The sequence below is a fragment of the Saccopteryx bilineata genome, chromosome 4 (genome assembly GCF_036850765.1).
Source record: "Saccopteryx bilineata isolate mSacBil1 chromosome 4, mSacBil1_pri_phased_curated, whole genome shotgun sequence".
Taxonomy (NCBI): Eukaryota; Metazoa; Chordata; class Mammalia; order Chiroptera; family Emballonuridae; genus Saccopteryx; species Saccopteryx bilineata.
In genome coordinates, this window is record NC_089493.1 from 175854898 (window position 1) to 175868615 (window position 13718).

Here is a 13718-nt window from a genome sequence, read left to right on the forward strand (position 1 = left end):
CGTGATGCACTGGGGGAACACAGGTTTTAGAGTTAGACAGACAGACCTGGATTCAAGACCATTTTGTCACTTATTAGCTGTGTGACCTTGGGCATGCTACTCATCTCCGAGTTCAAGGTTTTCTCAAACACAAAACTGGGGCTTGCCCTTTCCTGCTCTGTAGGGCTGTCAGAGGATCAGACATAACTTTGGTCAAGAGCAGCATACACGAGGCCAGAGAGAGATCTGTTCTGTCTGTCAGTGAACAGTGGCATTCACTATACTAGTGGGAAGTTCTGAGGACAGGCTTTGTTGTGTCCCCACGGGTCCCCACTGCCTGATTATGAGTCCCCCAAACTGCAGTCAGCAGACAGACACAAGATGGGGCTGGGAGTGAAGAGCAAAGGACAGAGATCTGTCTGCAAACACCCTGCTGTTTCCCTGACAACCAGGGGCCCCTCATGCAAATGTGCAGCTTTCACCAGGAAATGGAAACTCCCCTCCAACCCCCATGCAGAGGAGGGGCACCCAAATCTACCCCAGTCTGGCCAGGAATCAGCCTCGGGTTTCCCAGGGCCCGGGGGCAAAGCGGGTGAAGGACCCTAAGACCTACAGAGAAACAGGGAGTACGAGGCCCAGGAAGTCAGGTGAGGCAAGGAGGGAGGGCTGAGGCCTGTCACCTGCACCTCCAGCCTCAAAGCATTTTCTTTTGGCCCTGCTGATGGAAACTTCAGCTGCTGGCTGCAGCCCAGGCCCATCTGGACCGGAGCCCCTTTCCAAGGAGGGCCAGCTCGGAGGAGGGGCCTCTAAGCCTTTGGGAAAATACTCTCGGCTCCAAGAGCTGTTTACCTGTGCATCTTGTGAGTGTACATCTTGTGTGTGCATGGAAAGCTAGCTTCTTCCAGAACTAGGTGCTCAGATTGCTGTCCCAGGAGGCAAGTCTCCATCAGCCCCTCCTCTGAGGGCTCAGGGACACACTGGAGTTAGTCACAGAGGCGCCGACAACCCTGGTTTACCTAGCTTTACCAGGGGCTCTGACTCTTTCCAGAACAGCCCAGACCGTACTTCCCAATTGGCTGAATAAATGTTTTAGAGCCAGTATTTCAGAAACCCAGAGGGCCCTTAACCATCCACTGCTCTGTGGCCCTCATTTTACAGATGGCGTAAAGGCATCTCAGGGTGGGTGGGTGACCTGCCAAGACGCAGACAACAGCCAACATCTCTGCCTCCCAGCCCTTAGTCATAACAAGCACCCACGTAGCCCTGGGCTCTGGCTGCAATGTGACATTAGGAAGAGGCCACAGGGGAAAACTGGGTTCTTGTTTTCAATCTGTCTGTTACCTCAGACAAGCCAATATACCTCTCTGGACCTCAGTTTCTTCATCTGTAAAAACGGGGATATTATCACTCCCTCTTTGGGAAACTCCAGGGTGGATGTGAGAGGCTTTTATAGCTTTCAAACAGGAATCTTCAGAGCAAAACCTCAGAATATCAGTTCTATGAGGGCTCTCCCCCGGGCCACAGGAATCCTCTCTAGCGACTCCCCTCCCCATAATATGCACGTTTCATCATGATTGAAACAGCTTCTTAAAACTGGCAGGTATAGCCACTCTAGACCTGAGCCTCTCTCCTCCTAGGAACCCCAAATCTCTTCTGATCTGTCTGTCCATGAGGGCTCAGCACGGTTGATCATTCCAGAAATCCATTCAAGGGTGGACAAGCCTGGTGGCTTTCTGCAGCTGTGGCCACCCCCTGCCTTAGTCCTTTAGCCCACAAGCAATCCTGTTTCGCTTCCTCTTGGGGGGTGCAGGACGGACTCTAAGGGTATGCTCTGCTGTGGAGAACAGAGCAGAGCTGCCAGGGCCTGCAGCTCACTGCTGCCCAGCTGGAGAGCTGGGGAAACTGACGGCTGGACAGGGGAAGGTCATGTCTAAGTCATGCAAGAGGCACAGGCTTTGATGTCAGATAAGGCTGTGAGTCATAGCTCTGCTCCCCCACCAATTTGTGATTTACCAAGTTACCTAAACTGAATCTCAATTTGCACATCTGCAAAATGCATTTAAAGAGTAACCTCTAAGTACTGAGAAATAAATGAAACAGTGAACGGACAACTCTCAGCAGTGCCAGGAACATAGCAAAAACTAAATAAATGGCAGCTTTTTCTTCCCTTTCTTTCTTTCTTTTTTTTATTTTTTTTTATTTTTTTATTCATTTTAGAGAGGAGAGAGAAAGGGAGAGACAGAGACAGAGAGGGAGAGAGAGAGGAGAGAGAGACAGAGAGAGAAGGTAGGGAGGAGCTGGAAGCATCAACTCCCATATGTGCCTTGACCAGGCAAGCCCAGGGTTTTGAACCGGCGACCTCAGCATTTCCAGGTCAACGCTTTATCCACTGCGCCACCACAGGTCAGGCTCTTTCTTTTTTTTTTTTAAGTGAGAGGAGGGGAGATAGTAAGGCAGACAGACTCCCACATGTGCCCTGACTGGGACCCACCTGGCAACCTTGTCTAGGGCCGATGCTTGAGTACCAAGCTATTTTTAGCACCTGAGGCTGATACACTCCAATGGAGCTATCCTCAGCACTCTGGGTCACATTCAAACCAACTGAGCCACTGGCTGTGGGAGCTGAGGTGGGAGGGAAGGGGTGGGGGAGAAGCAGATAGTTGCTTCTCCTATGTGCCCTGACTGGGAATTGAACCCAGGACATCCATATACCAAGCCAACATTCCATCCACTGAGCCATGGACCAGAGCCAATGGCAGCTTTTTCTGTAACAAGCCCAAACATTTACAAGGAAGGCAGTATGGTGTCCTAAGAAAGAATGCAGGTTTTGCAGTTGTGGTGTGAGGTCAAATCCTGACACTGCAAATTCCTAGTTCATGACCTTGGGTGAAATTACTTCATTTCTCTGGCTTCTTCCTCTGTGAAGTGACAATCTCATAAGGGTTTTGTAAAAATTCAATGAAGTGAGGCAGGAAAAAGGCTTAGCATGAACAGGTTCAGAGTAAAAGTTTATTTTAGTTAAGTGGTGGCTTGTCATCATGGTCATCATTATCAGAGCAGTGGCCCATGTTTCATGTCTGTTACATATATAAAGATATATATTAGGGCTTCCGGCTGACAGATGTTCATAATCAAGAGTGTGGATTCTCCTCACCAGAAGGTGGCACAATGCACAGAGCATTGGACTGGGATGCAGAGGGCCCAGGTTCAAAACCCCGAAGTTGCTGGCTTGAGCGCAGGCTCACCAGCCTGAGTGTGGGATCATAGACATAACTCCACAGTCGCTGGCTTGAAGCCCAAGGTTACTGACTTGAGCAAGTGGTCACTCGGTCTGCTGTAGCCCGTGGTCAAGGCACATATGAGGAAGCAATCAATGAACAACTAAGGTGCTGCAACCAAGAATTGATGCTCCTCATCTTTCTCCCTTCTTGTCTGCCCCTATCTGTCCCTCTCTCTTTCTTTCTCTCAGTCTCTGTCACCAAAATAAATAAATAAATAAATAAATAAATAAATAAATAAATAAATAAATAAAAGTGTGGACTCCATGCAATGAAGCAGAGGAGGAGAGAAGGGCGAAGTCAGGCAGTGTGAGAAAAAGCATTTCTGTCCTCAAATGGTGGCTTGTCGGTTTTGGAGGATTAGAGGAACTTTTAGAGAAGGAGGGCATATTGAGTAAAAAGGAGGTGAAACCAGGTGTGTGAGGAGGACAATTTGAACAAAATCAAGAAATAACCTGGAAGAGCATGCAAAAAAAAAATATGATCCCAATTCCTAAGCCCCAGGAGTGTCCAAGGGACTCTCACTTGAGCTGCGTCACGGTTCTCAATGCAGCCCCCAACCATAACATCCAAGGTCCTTGATATCTGTCCTGACTTATCTGCCCTCTTCTCCCTCCTCTCCCCTCCCCCCGAACCAGGAATCACTTGGACCAGCACTTTCTTTTCTTTTTTTTTTTAATTTACTTTTTAGATTTTTATTCATTTTTATTAGAGAGGAGAGAGAGAGAGAGGGAGAGATAGAGAGAGAACAGGGGGAGGAGCAGGAAGCATCAACTCCCATATGTGCCTTGACCAGGCAAGCCCAGGGTTTTGAACTGGCGACCTCAGTATTCCAGGTCGACGCTTTATCCACTGCGCCACCACAGGTCAGGCCAGACCAGCACTTTCTATCCAGCCTTCTAGCATCAACACCAATCCCTTTTAAGTCTGGCTTCATTCATACCCACTGGGGAGTTTCTCAAACTAACCAGAGCACACAAAAGGTCAACCCCCAAGAGATTCTGATGCAACGGTTCTGCGGTGAGGCTTGGGCTTTGGTAATTATTTTAAACTTTCCTAAATGATTCTGCCAACTCTTCTAAACAAAGAAGCCAGGAGGGATTTTGCCAGCCTTTGAACCCCCACAACACTCTGAAACCACCTACACTTGGCTGGCTTGGGTCAACCATCGTGGATTTATTCTTCTTCTATGAGATAGAAACTGCTGCCCGACCAGGCGGTGGCGCAGTAGATAAGAGTGTCGGACTGGGATGCAGAGGACCCAGGTTCAAGACCCCGAGGTCGCCAACTTGAGCGTGGGCTCATCTGGTTTGAGCAAAAGCTCACCAGCTTGAACCCAAGGTCACTGACTCGAGCAAGGGTTACTCAGTCTGCTGAAGGCCCATGGTCAAGGCACATATGAGAAAGCAATCAATGAACTAAGGTGTTGCAACGCACAATGAAAAACTAATGATTGATGCTTCTCATCTCTCTCTGTTCCTGTCTATCCCTCTCTCTTACTCTCTCTGTCTCTGTAAAAAACAACAACAAAAAAAACCCTGCTTACCCTCCAAGGTATTGTGGAGGAATCAAATTCTCCAGGTGGTCTGATTTTAGCCTTTGTTTTTGAGCTATTTTACAGTTCAGTAATTTGTAAATACGAATTTGTAAATACGTAAGTGATGGTATTGCAAAATAGTTCTTATAGTCATGCTTATCCTGTCCTATCCAGTAAAGGTCCAATTGATTTTTGCCCTCCTCTGGTGGGAAACCCAGTTTGCCTCCATTTGAACATTCCTTTCCACATAAAGGTGCCTATTGATCTCTTTGGAGCCGGTTACATCTGCCTGGTCCAGTCATTATTTGATGGGTACATAAGAACAAAAACAGTGATTTTTATATCTGCGTGAGTCATGATTCTCCTTTTACTAGGATTTCTTAATTCTTCTGGCTGGTTTAATAATCAAATCAACATGAGACTGCTTAACAAGGACAAATAACCAAATTCATTGCAAATGTACCAATGGAGGTTCCATAGGAATATGGGACTCAAGCACAAATCGCCAGTTGGGGCTTAGAAATCGTCTTGAGTTAAGTGAGAAAGAAGGGTAGTGGCTGGGACTTCAAGGAGAAGGCAGGCAATTCACAGGTAGAGGAAAGGAGCGAACACCTAGGCCACCTGAAAACAAGGAGACAGACTGCCAGCTTTCTCTCTGTCCACCACACTGTTTACATTATGCTAAGGCTGAGTTTGCCTAGGCTAGGTAATATGCTAAGGAGATCTCCCTTCCTGGGGCAAGTTTTCTTTTTTTTATTTCTTTTTTTTTTTAGAGAGGAGAAGGAGAGAGAGAGAGGAGAGACAGAGAGAGAGAAGGGGGGGAGGAGCTGGAAGCATCAACTCCCATATGTGCCTTGACCAGGCAAGCCCAGGGTTTTGAACCGGCGACCTCAGCATTTCCAGGTCGAGGCTTTATCCACTGCGCCACCACAGGTCAGGCACCTGGGGCAAGTTTTCTACCTGAATTCTTTAAAGCAAGTAAGGGGGAGGCGAAAGGCTCTTCTTCAGTCTTCAGTTTCTAAAAAATAACCAGCTTAAAATAATCTATATGCTCTCCCAAAAAGGCATATTTGGGGGTGGCAAAACTCTGTGTCCCTTCAAGAGAATGAAAGGAACCATCCAGCCTAGTGGTTTTTACTCCTCATTATATAGCCAAGCGAGGAAATAACCTGAGTGGTTACGTAACTTCCCAACTCAAAAAACTTAGTAATTAGGCAGGGGCTTATTTTTCAAAAAGTATTGAGCACCTCTTGCATGCCCATTGATAGGAATTAGGGATAGAATAAAAAATGAGACATATGCGTCTCCCTCTCCAACCATGGAGCTGGCAATTTTGTTAAGTAATGTGCATTTTTTCGATCTTATACACCCCTAGTTAACAAAAGAAAATAATTGTGCATTTGTCATAATAGACAGAAATATTAAGCATGAGTTCAAAAGCACATATAAAAGAAGTATAAAAGGTTCTTCCTATACCTTTCTGATTAAAGGAAGTCATCTTTAGTGCCTCCCAGGGTACATGCACTTCATTTCAGAGGCTGCTGGCCTATGAAACCTAGATCCCTCCCTTTCCTCCTTCCTGATGGCTCCTCCCCCAGCCCAGAGGATGACACCCAGGACCAGCCCCACAGCCCTGCAGGAGCCTCCCGGGTAAAGCACTCCTGGCCCTGTGCATGGGCACATCCCCCAGCTCATGCACTTAGGTTTCTTAGACAGCAGTATCTTTCCCTCTCCTGACCCAGAATCATTGATCCCAGGGCTGGACAAGGCCCCAGGAGATCACTGGGCTGCCCCAGGTTCAAACTGGATGGCCCCCAGTTTGAATCCCAGCTCAGTCAGTTTTGCATGAGGCAGCAAAGTGTAATATCTCACAGTACAGAGGCTAGAGGTCTCAAAGTACAGAGGCTGGAGCCTGATGGCCTGCCACTGAATGTGACCTGCTTTACAGGGCCTGTGGGCAAGCACTTAACCTCATACATAAAATCGGAGATAAAACCAGTGCCTACCACACAGGAGTTGTGGAAAGAATTAAAACATGGTTCGTGCTTAGAAGGAGCCTTGACACATGTTAGGTATCATCTCTTCCCTCAACTTTCAAAGGCAAAAAAAATAGGCATGCTAACAGCATCTCACACATCAAGAGCCCAGCCAGGGCCTGGCAAGTTGGAAGGGTTCAATAAGTAATAGAAATTCCTATTTTGCCTGACCTGTGGTGGCACAGTGGATAAAGCATCGACCTGGAAATACTGAGGTCGCCGGTTCGAAACCTTGGGCTTGCCTGGTCAAGGCACATATGGGAGTTGATGCTTCCAGCTCCTCCCCCCTTCTCTCTCTCTGTCTCTCTCTCCTCTCTCTCCCTCTTTCTCTCCTCTCTAAAAATGAATAAAAAAAAAAAATTCCTACCGTACTTAAGGAACACCAGGTCACTGTCTTACAGATGAAGCACGTGCTTTCTAAAGCACCATCCTCTTCTGAGATTCTGACAGTCGCACGTGTTTCTCTGTGCATCTCACTCTACAGTTTACAAGGCACTTTCACATCTGCCATTTTATAATCTCATGAGAGTGGAGAGCAAACTCATCCTTATTTTACAGATGGGGGAGGGTCTGAGGCAAAAAGAACCCAAGGACAGTCATTCCTCCTCAGCCAGTCTCTGGGGGGACGGGGGTTCTCAACCCCAAGACGAAAGCTATTGGAATGTGGTTGAAAGTAAGCCAAGAAGTTCATAAGCATAATGGCAACCCTGGTATAGGCACAGACTTCCTCTCCTGGAGGTGAGGGAGACATTCATACTCAGAAATCAGGGTGAAGACCACATCCTGTGCTTTGTCCCCACCCAGGAAGTACCTTGGAGAGACTGGGTGGGGTGAGGCTGGTGACACCTGTGGACCTCCCCTGAAAATCCTAGAATGACACAGCAAGAGGTGCCATGCAGCTTCAATCCATTTTACCCAGCCAGGTGCCCTGGGCATACCTCTTATCCCTCTGAAAAGGAAGGAATAAGGCCCCGGTGGCAGAAGGTGTGCCCAGGGCTCCCTCTGGATGCCGCAGTGCAGAGGTCCCAGACCCTGGCAGCTACCCACCCCTGCAGAGCTCCCCCACCCTGCCCCAGGAATCAGCCCCAGGGGCAGGTCCCTGACTTCCCAGATCAGCCCCCACCTCTGCACACTTGCAAACACGTTCTGCCCCAGCAACAGCTGCAGCCCTTACTGGGAAACCACAACTATTTTCTGTAACCCAGCAGCCCGCCTTGGGAACGGGTGGAAGGCAAAGAAAAGAAAGATGGGTGAGTGACTGTCACAGCTGCAGAGGGGGAACAGAGGCCCCTGCCTCCCTCCCCAGCCCCACCCAATCCCAGAATTCTAAATCTTAGAAGAGTTGAATCCCAGAATACCAGCGCTGGAAGTGGCAGCCAGTTCAGCGGACTCTGCTACACATGGGTAACTGAGGCTGAGACAGGGAGGGGGCTTGCCCACGGACCCCCAGCACCCGCAACTATAACCCAGCTTTCCACTGACCCCGAGGCCAGTGCCCTCTGCATGGGGCAGGGCCCCTGGGAGCTGAAGCGGGCCGGGTCATTCACCCCAAAGAGGAAGGACTAAGAGGTCAGGATATCCCTTGTGGGTCAATGGGGCCAGCAACCAAAGGTGTGCTTTGGACAGGGGAGGAAGGGGAAGTGAGGGAAAGGGCGGACTTGGTGGAAATCTGAGTCCTTTCACAAACCGGGGATCCATATGTCCAAATTTGGAATAGTCCTGGAACACCCTGCAGGGTTTAGAGAAAAGGAGGGGGAAGGAGGAAGCAAAGGCTGCATACCCCCTCCCAGGCGACCACCCTCTACCCCTTCCCCTTGCAGGGCCACAAGGGTGGACTAGGCTTCACACGCCTCTAATCAAGAGTTCACAAGCTTGTCATTATTCTTTGCAGCTGACAAACAATCAGTTTTCACTGCCATGGTTTCCTCTGAGAGGGGCTGGGTCTATCAATTGTGGACTTGGAGGTGGAAACTGAGGCTGAGAGGGAAAGCTACCAATTCAAGGTACCACTTCAAGTTGTTGGTGGGCTGGGATTCGAGTCAAGGAATTTCATTCCCCTGCTGGTGTTCTGGGGGTTATCCGAAGCCGTCAAGTTTTGGGAAGGCCTAAACTGGGCTTGGGGAGAGCAGAGAGAAGAGTGGAGCCTTTGCCTTCCTCCCGGAGCGCAGCTGGGAGCCTCCTTTAGAGGCAAGCGGGCTCCACGGGGCTTCAAGGGTCCGCACACTCCTCCCCCCAACAACAAACTCAAACCACTTCATAAGCGCGTGGAGGATCTGACTCTTCCTGTCCACTGTCTTCGACTCCAGCCACACCCTTCCGACGGGTCGGGTCCTTAGGTCCCCGTTAAGCTGCCCCCATCCCCAGGTCTTCAAAGTCTCTCCTTTCCCCCTGCATTCCCAAAGTAGGGCAAGCAGCTGCGGCAGCCGCAGTCTGGGAGCCCCCAGCCCCTGGACCACACCCTCCGCAGAGCCGGCTCTCCCCTTCCCTTCCGTCCCCTCCCCTCCTCGCCCCTCCCCCAGCCAGGGCGCCGTCCGCCTCCGCTTCTCCGCCTGCCTCCCCGGATTTGCTCCACTGCGCTCCGGACACACCCAGCCTGCGACCCTCTCGGGTTACCGCGCGCTTGGCTTCCAGTTCCCTGCGGCCCTCACCCCTCCCGGGCGCCCCTTCCCCATATCCGGGTGGGAGACAAGGGTCCGGGATGACTGGGCTTTTATTGATCGCCCCGCGACCTTGCAGCCCCCAGCTGGGGGGGGAGGGGGTTCCCTAGAGCGATCCCGTCTCCGGCCTCAACCCACTCACCGCGCAGTGGAGGTCTCTTGTTGCGGACCGGGGGACAGGCAGACGGACTGGCGGACGCGAAGCTTGCTGGGTGGAAGCCCGTTAGCGGAGTAGCCGCAGCCGCAACGCAGGGGCGGGCCGTTAGGACAGCCGTCGGCTCCCAGGATGGACACGTGGCACGCAGGAGCCAATCGGGCTCGCCTCACCTCCCCTCCTCCAATTCCACCCCCTTCCCTTGCTCCTTGAATCTTAGAATGTCACCAGCCCGCATCGTCCCGGCTTTGAGAACCTCCGTCCCAGCCCACACCCGAGCTCAGACTAGGGACTTGAGACGTAGAGAGGGGAGGAGGATTTGGCTAGGGTTACACGATCATATAGGGATAGAAGTCAGACTCCCGACTCCCAGTTCTGGACACTTTTCCCCCAAATTCCTACTACTTGCCAAAGCTTTGTTGAGAAACAGAACATTGAGGCTTGACAAAATCGAGGTCAAGCACTTCGTCCGCTAGATCAGATTCCATTCCTCAATAGCCCATCAGCTCCGTGACATTACTTATTCACTTTCCAGGAGAAAAGAGCTCGGAGAAGCCCAGTTCTTTGGCCAATGTCACACAGCTAGTAAGTTGTGGAGTCAGGATTGGAACCTGACCCAGGCGACTCCAGAGGGGTGGTTAGGGGTGCTTATATATGCTCGGGTCTGGGTAATGCATTGTCCAGAGGAAAGGGTGACAAAAAGACCAACAGTTTTATAATCCAGGGCTGTGGGGGAAACAATAGATATTTTTTTGAAATGATAAACTCTGGGAATCCAGAGGAACTGAAAATGATTGTCCCCAGGGGGATTTGTAAAGACTTCCTGGAGGAGGTGATCTTTCAGTGAAGGTCAGTGATACTTCCCATCCCCTCACCCCTTAGAAACTCTGCTTCGGTGAGAAGAGAGAAAGATAGCAATTCTGGGCTGTCACTGAGCTGCAGAGTCTCCCTTGAGCAGAACATTTAACTGCTCTGATGATCAATTTGCTCATTGGAAAGATAAGGATAACCAAAGTTTCTGCAAGGATTGTCCTCCATTTGTCACTATTTCAGAGACCTCTAAGCCTCCTACAAGGAGACCCGTCGTAAAGTCCTTTCATCTCTTCATTTCCCAACAAACACCGAACATCTGTTGCACAGGCCAGGCACCGAGCTGGGAGATGGAAGTAAGCAAAGGGAAAGCAGGCTCTGCCCTCGTGGAACTTCTGCTCTCATGGAAGACAGATGGTTAGGTTGTGCTACAATAAAGTTTAGCCAGTTGTCATCTGGAGACCATAAAGTGCTGTGATGGTCCTGTAACACATGGACCCAGCCAACTAGGCTTCCAAATGAGAGTGATTTTACATTGGGACCAGAAAGATGACTGGAATCTAATAAGAGACTAAGAAGAAATTAAAATAATTACCTGGCCCTGGCTGGTTGGCTCAGCGGTAGAGTGTCAGCCCAGCGTGTGGAAGTCCTGGGTTCAATTTCTGGCCTGGGTACACAGGAGAAGCGCCCATTTGCTTCTCTACCCTTCCCCCTCTCCTTTCTCTCTCTCTCTTCCCCCCCCCCCCCCGCAGCCAAGGCTCCATTGGAGCAAAGTTGGCTGGGCGCTGAGGACGGCTCCATGGCTTCCACTTCAGGCGCTGGAATGGCTCTGGTTGCAAAGAAGCAGTGCCCCAGATGGGCAGAGCATCTCCCCATAGTGGGCATACCAGGTGAATCCCAGTCAGGTGCATGCAGGAGTCTGTCTGTCTACCTGCCTCCCCCCTTCCCTGCTTCTCACTTCAGAAAAATACAAAATAATAATGATAACAATAATAATAATTACCTTAAGATCAGGAGGGATCAAATCGTGAGGATGAGGTCGGGGGCTTGTGGGTCCTCCTGAGACTTTGCCTTTTACTTTGAGATATTTGGGGAGCTGTTGCAGAGTATTGAACAGAGGACGGACATAACATTTTTGCATCTTTGGGGGGGTAAAGTTCACATAACGTAAGCATTTTACAGCAAACAATCTGGTAGCATTTAGTACATTCATACTGTTGTGCAACCATCACTTCTATCTAGCTACACAACGTTTTCATCATCCTAAAAGAAAGCCCCATTTCCTGTAAGCAGTCACCCCCATTGTTCCCTTCCCTCAGCCCCTGGCAACCACCAATCTGCTTTCTGTCTCTGTTCTGAATATATCATATAAATGCAATTGAAGCATATGTGAACCTTTCTGACTGGCTTCTTTCACTTAGCGTAAGCGTATTAGTCAGGGTTCTCCAGAGAAACAGACCAATAGGATATTATAGAAATATATATAGATATATGAGGAGATTTATAATAGGAACCGGCTCACACAGTTATGGAGGCCAAGAAAGTGCCACAACTGCCATCTGCCCACTAAAGAACCAGGAAAGTTGGCCCTGGCCGGTTGGCTCAGTGGTGAGCGTCGGCCTGGCGTGCGGAAGTCCCGGGTTTGATTCCCGGCCAGGGCACACAGGAGAGGCGCCCATCTGCTTCTCCACCCCTCCCCCTCTCCTTCCTCTCTGTCTCTCTCTTCCCCTCCCGCGGCCGAGGCTCCATTGGAGCAAAAGATGGCTGGGTGCTGGGGATGGCTCCTTGGCCTCTGCCTCAGGCGCCAGAGTGGCTCTGGTCGGGACAGAGCAACGCCCCGGATGGGCAGAGCATCGCCCCCTGGTGGGCGTGCCGGGTGGATCCCAGTTGGGCGCATGTGGGAGTCTGTCTGACTGCCTCCCTGTTTCCAGCTTCAGAAAAATAAAAAAAATTTAAAAATTAAAAATAAATTAAAAAAAAAAGAACCAGGAAAGTCGATGATGTAATTCAGTTGGAGTCTGAAGGCCTGAGAATCTGGAGCTCTGAGGTCTGACAGCAGGAAAAGATGGACATCTGAGTTCAGAAAGAGAAAGAGAAAGAGAAAGAGAGAGAGAGAGAGAGAAAACATGTCCTTACTTGGCCTTTTGCTCCATTCAGGCCCTCAGTGTATTAGGTGATGAGGACTGGTGCCTTGACTCAGTCTATTGAATCAAATACTAATCTCTTAGCTAATCAAATGCTAACCCTCACAGTCACACCCAGAAATAATGTTTTACTGACTATCTGAGGATCCTTTAGTCCCATCAAGTTGACATATAAAATTAAGCATCATGCACTGGCCGGTTGGCTCAGTGGTAGAGCGTCGGCCTGGCGTGCAGGAGTCCCGGATTTGATTCCCGGCCAGGGCACACAGGAGAAGCGCCCATCTGCTTCTTCACTCCTCCCCCTCTCCTTCCTCTCTGATTCTCTCGTCCCCTCCCACAGCCAAGGCTCCATTGGAGCAAAGTTGGCCCGAGCGCTGAGGATGGCTCCTTGGCCTCTGCCCCTGGCGCTAGAGTGGCTCTGGTCGCAACAGAGCAATGCCCCGGATAAACAGAGCATCGTCCCCTGGTGGGCGTGCTGGGTGGATCCCAGTCAGACGCATACAGGAGTCTGTCTGACTGCCTCTCCGTTTCCAACTTTAGAAAAATACAAAAAAAAAAAAAAATTAACCATCACACCTGACCTGTGGTGCTAAGAATGCTGAATACCACTGAGGGCAAGAGTAAAAGCAGATCCCTTAGGAGACTTTTGTGGTAACCAAGGCAACAGATAGATACCTAGCTCAGCCAGAGTGTGAGATGGAGGTGGTGAGAAATGGTTGGAGACTGAATATAGTTGAAAGTGGAGTCAACATGATTTCCTGAAGGATTGGGTATGAGGTGAGAAAAAAAAGAGAGGAGTCAAGAATGCCTTCAGGGATCTTGGCCTGAGTCATTAGAATGACCGAGTTACCGTGAACTGAGATGAGCAAAATCGCAGGAGGAGCAATTTGGGGGGCGGAGTGAGAAAAAGATCAGGAGCGTAATTTTGGACCAGTTTGTTTAAGGCAGGGGCAGTCAACCTTTTTATACCTACTGCCCACTTTTTTTTTTTTAAATAAAGATTTATTCTGCCAAACTTAGCGAAAATCCAACATAAAGTACCTGGTAAGTAATTATTACCTACTGCTCACTTTTGTATCTCTGTCAGTAGTAAAATTTTCTAACCGCCCACCGGTTCCACAAT

At 49.7% G+C, this 13718-nt stretch overlaps 1 protein-coding gene across 2 annotated transcripts in view; it reads right to left on the bottom strand.

Annotated features, from left to right (window-relative positions):
- ANXA6 (annexin A6) overlaps positions 1–9782 on the bottom strand; it is a 56243-nt gene extending 46461 nt beyond the window's left edge. For both annotated transcript variants that reach the window (XM_066273044.1, XM_066273043.1), the window contains exon 1: positions 9630–9782. The gene's annotated coding sequence lies outside the window, so the exon portion shown is untranslated. The remainder of the gene's footprint in view (positions 1–9629) is intronic.
- Positions 9783–13718: the final 3936 nt, after the last annotated feature.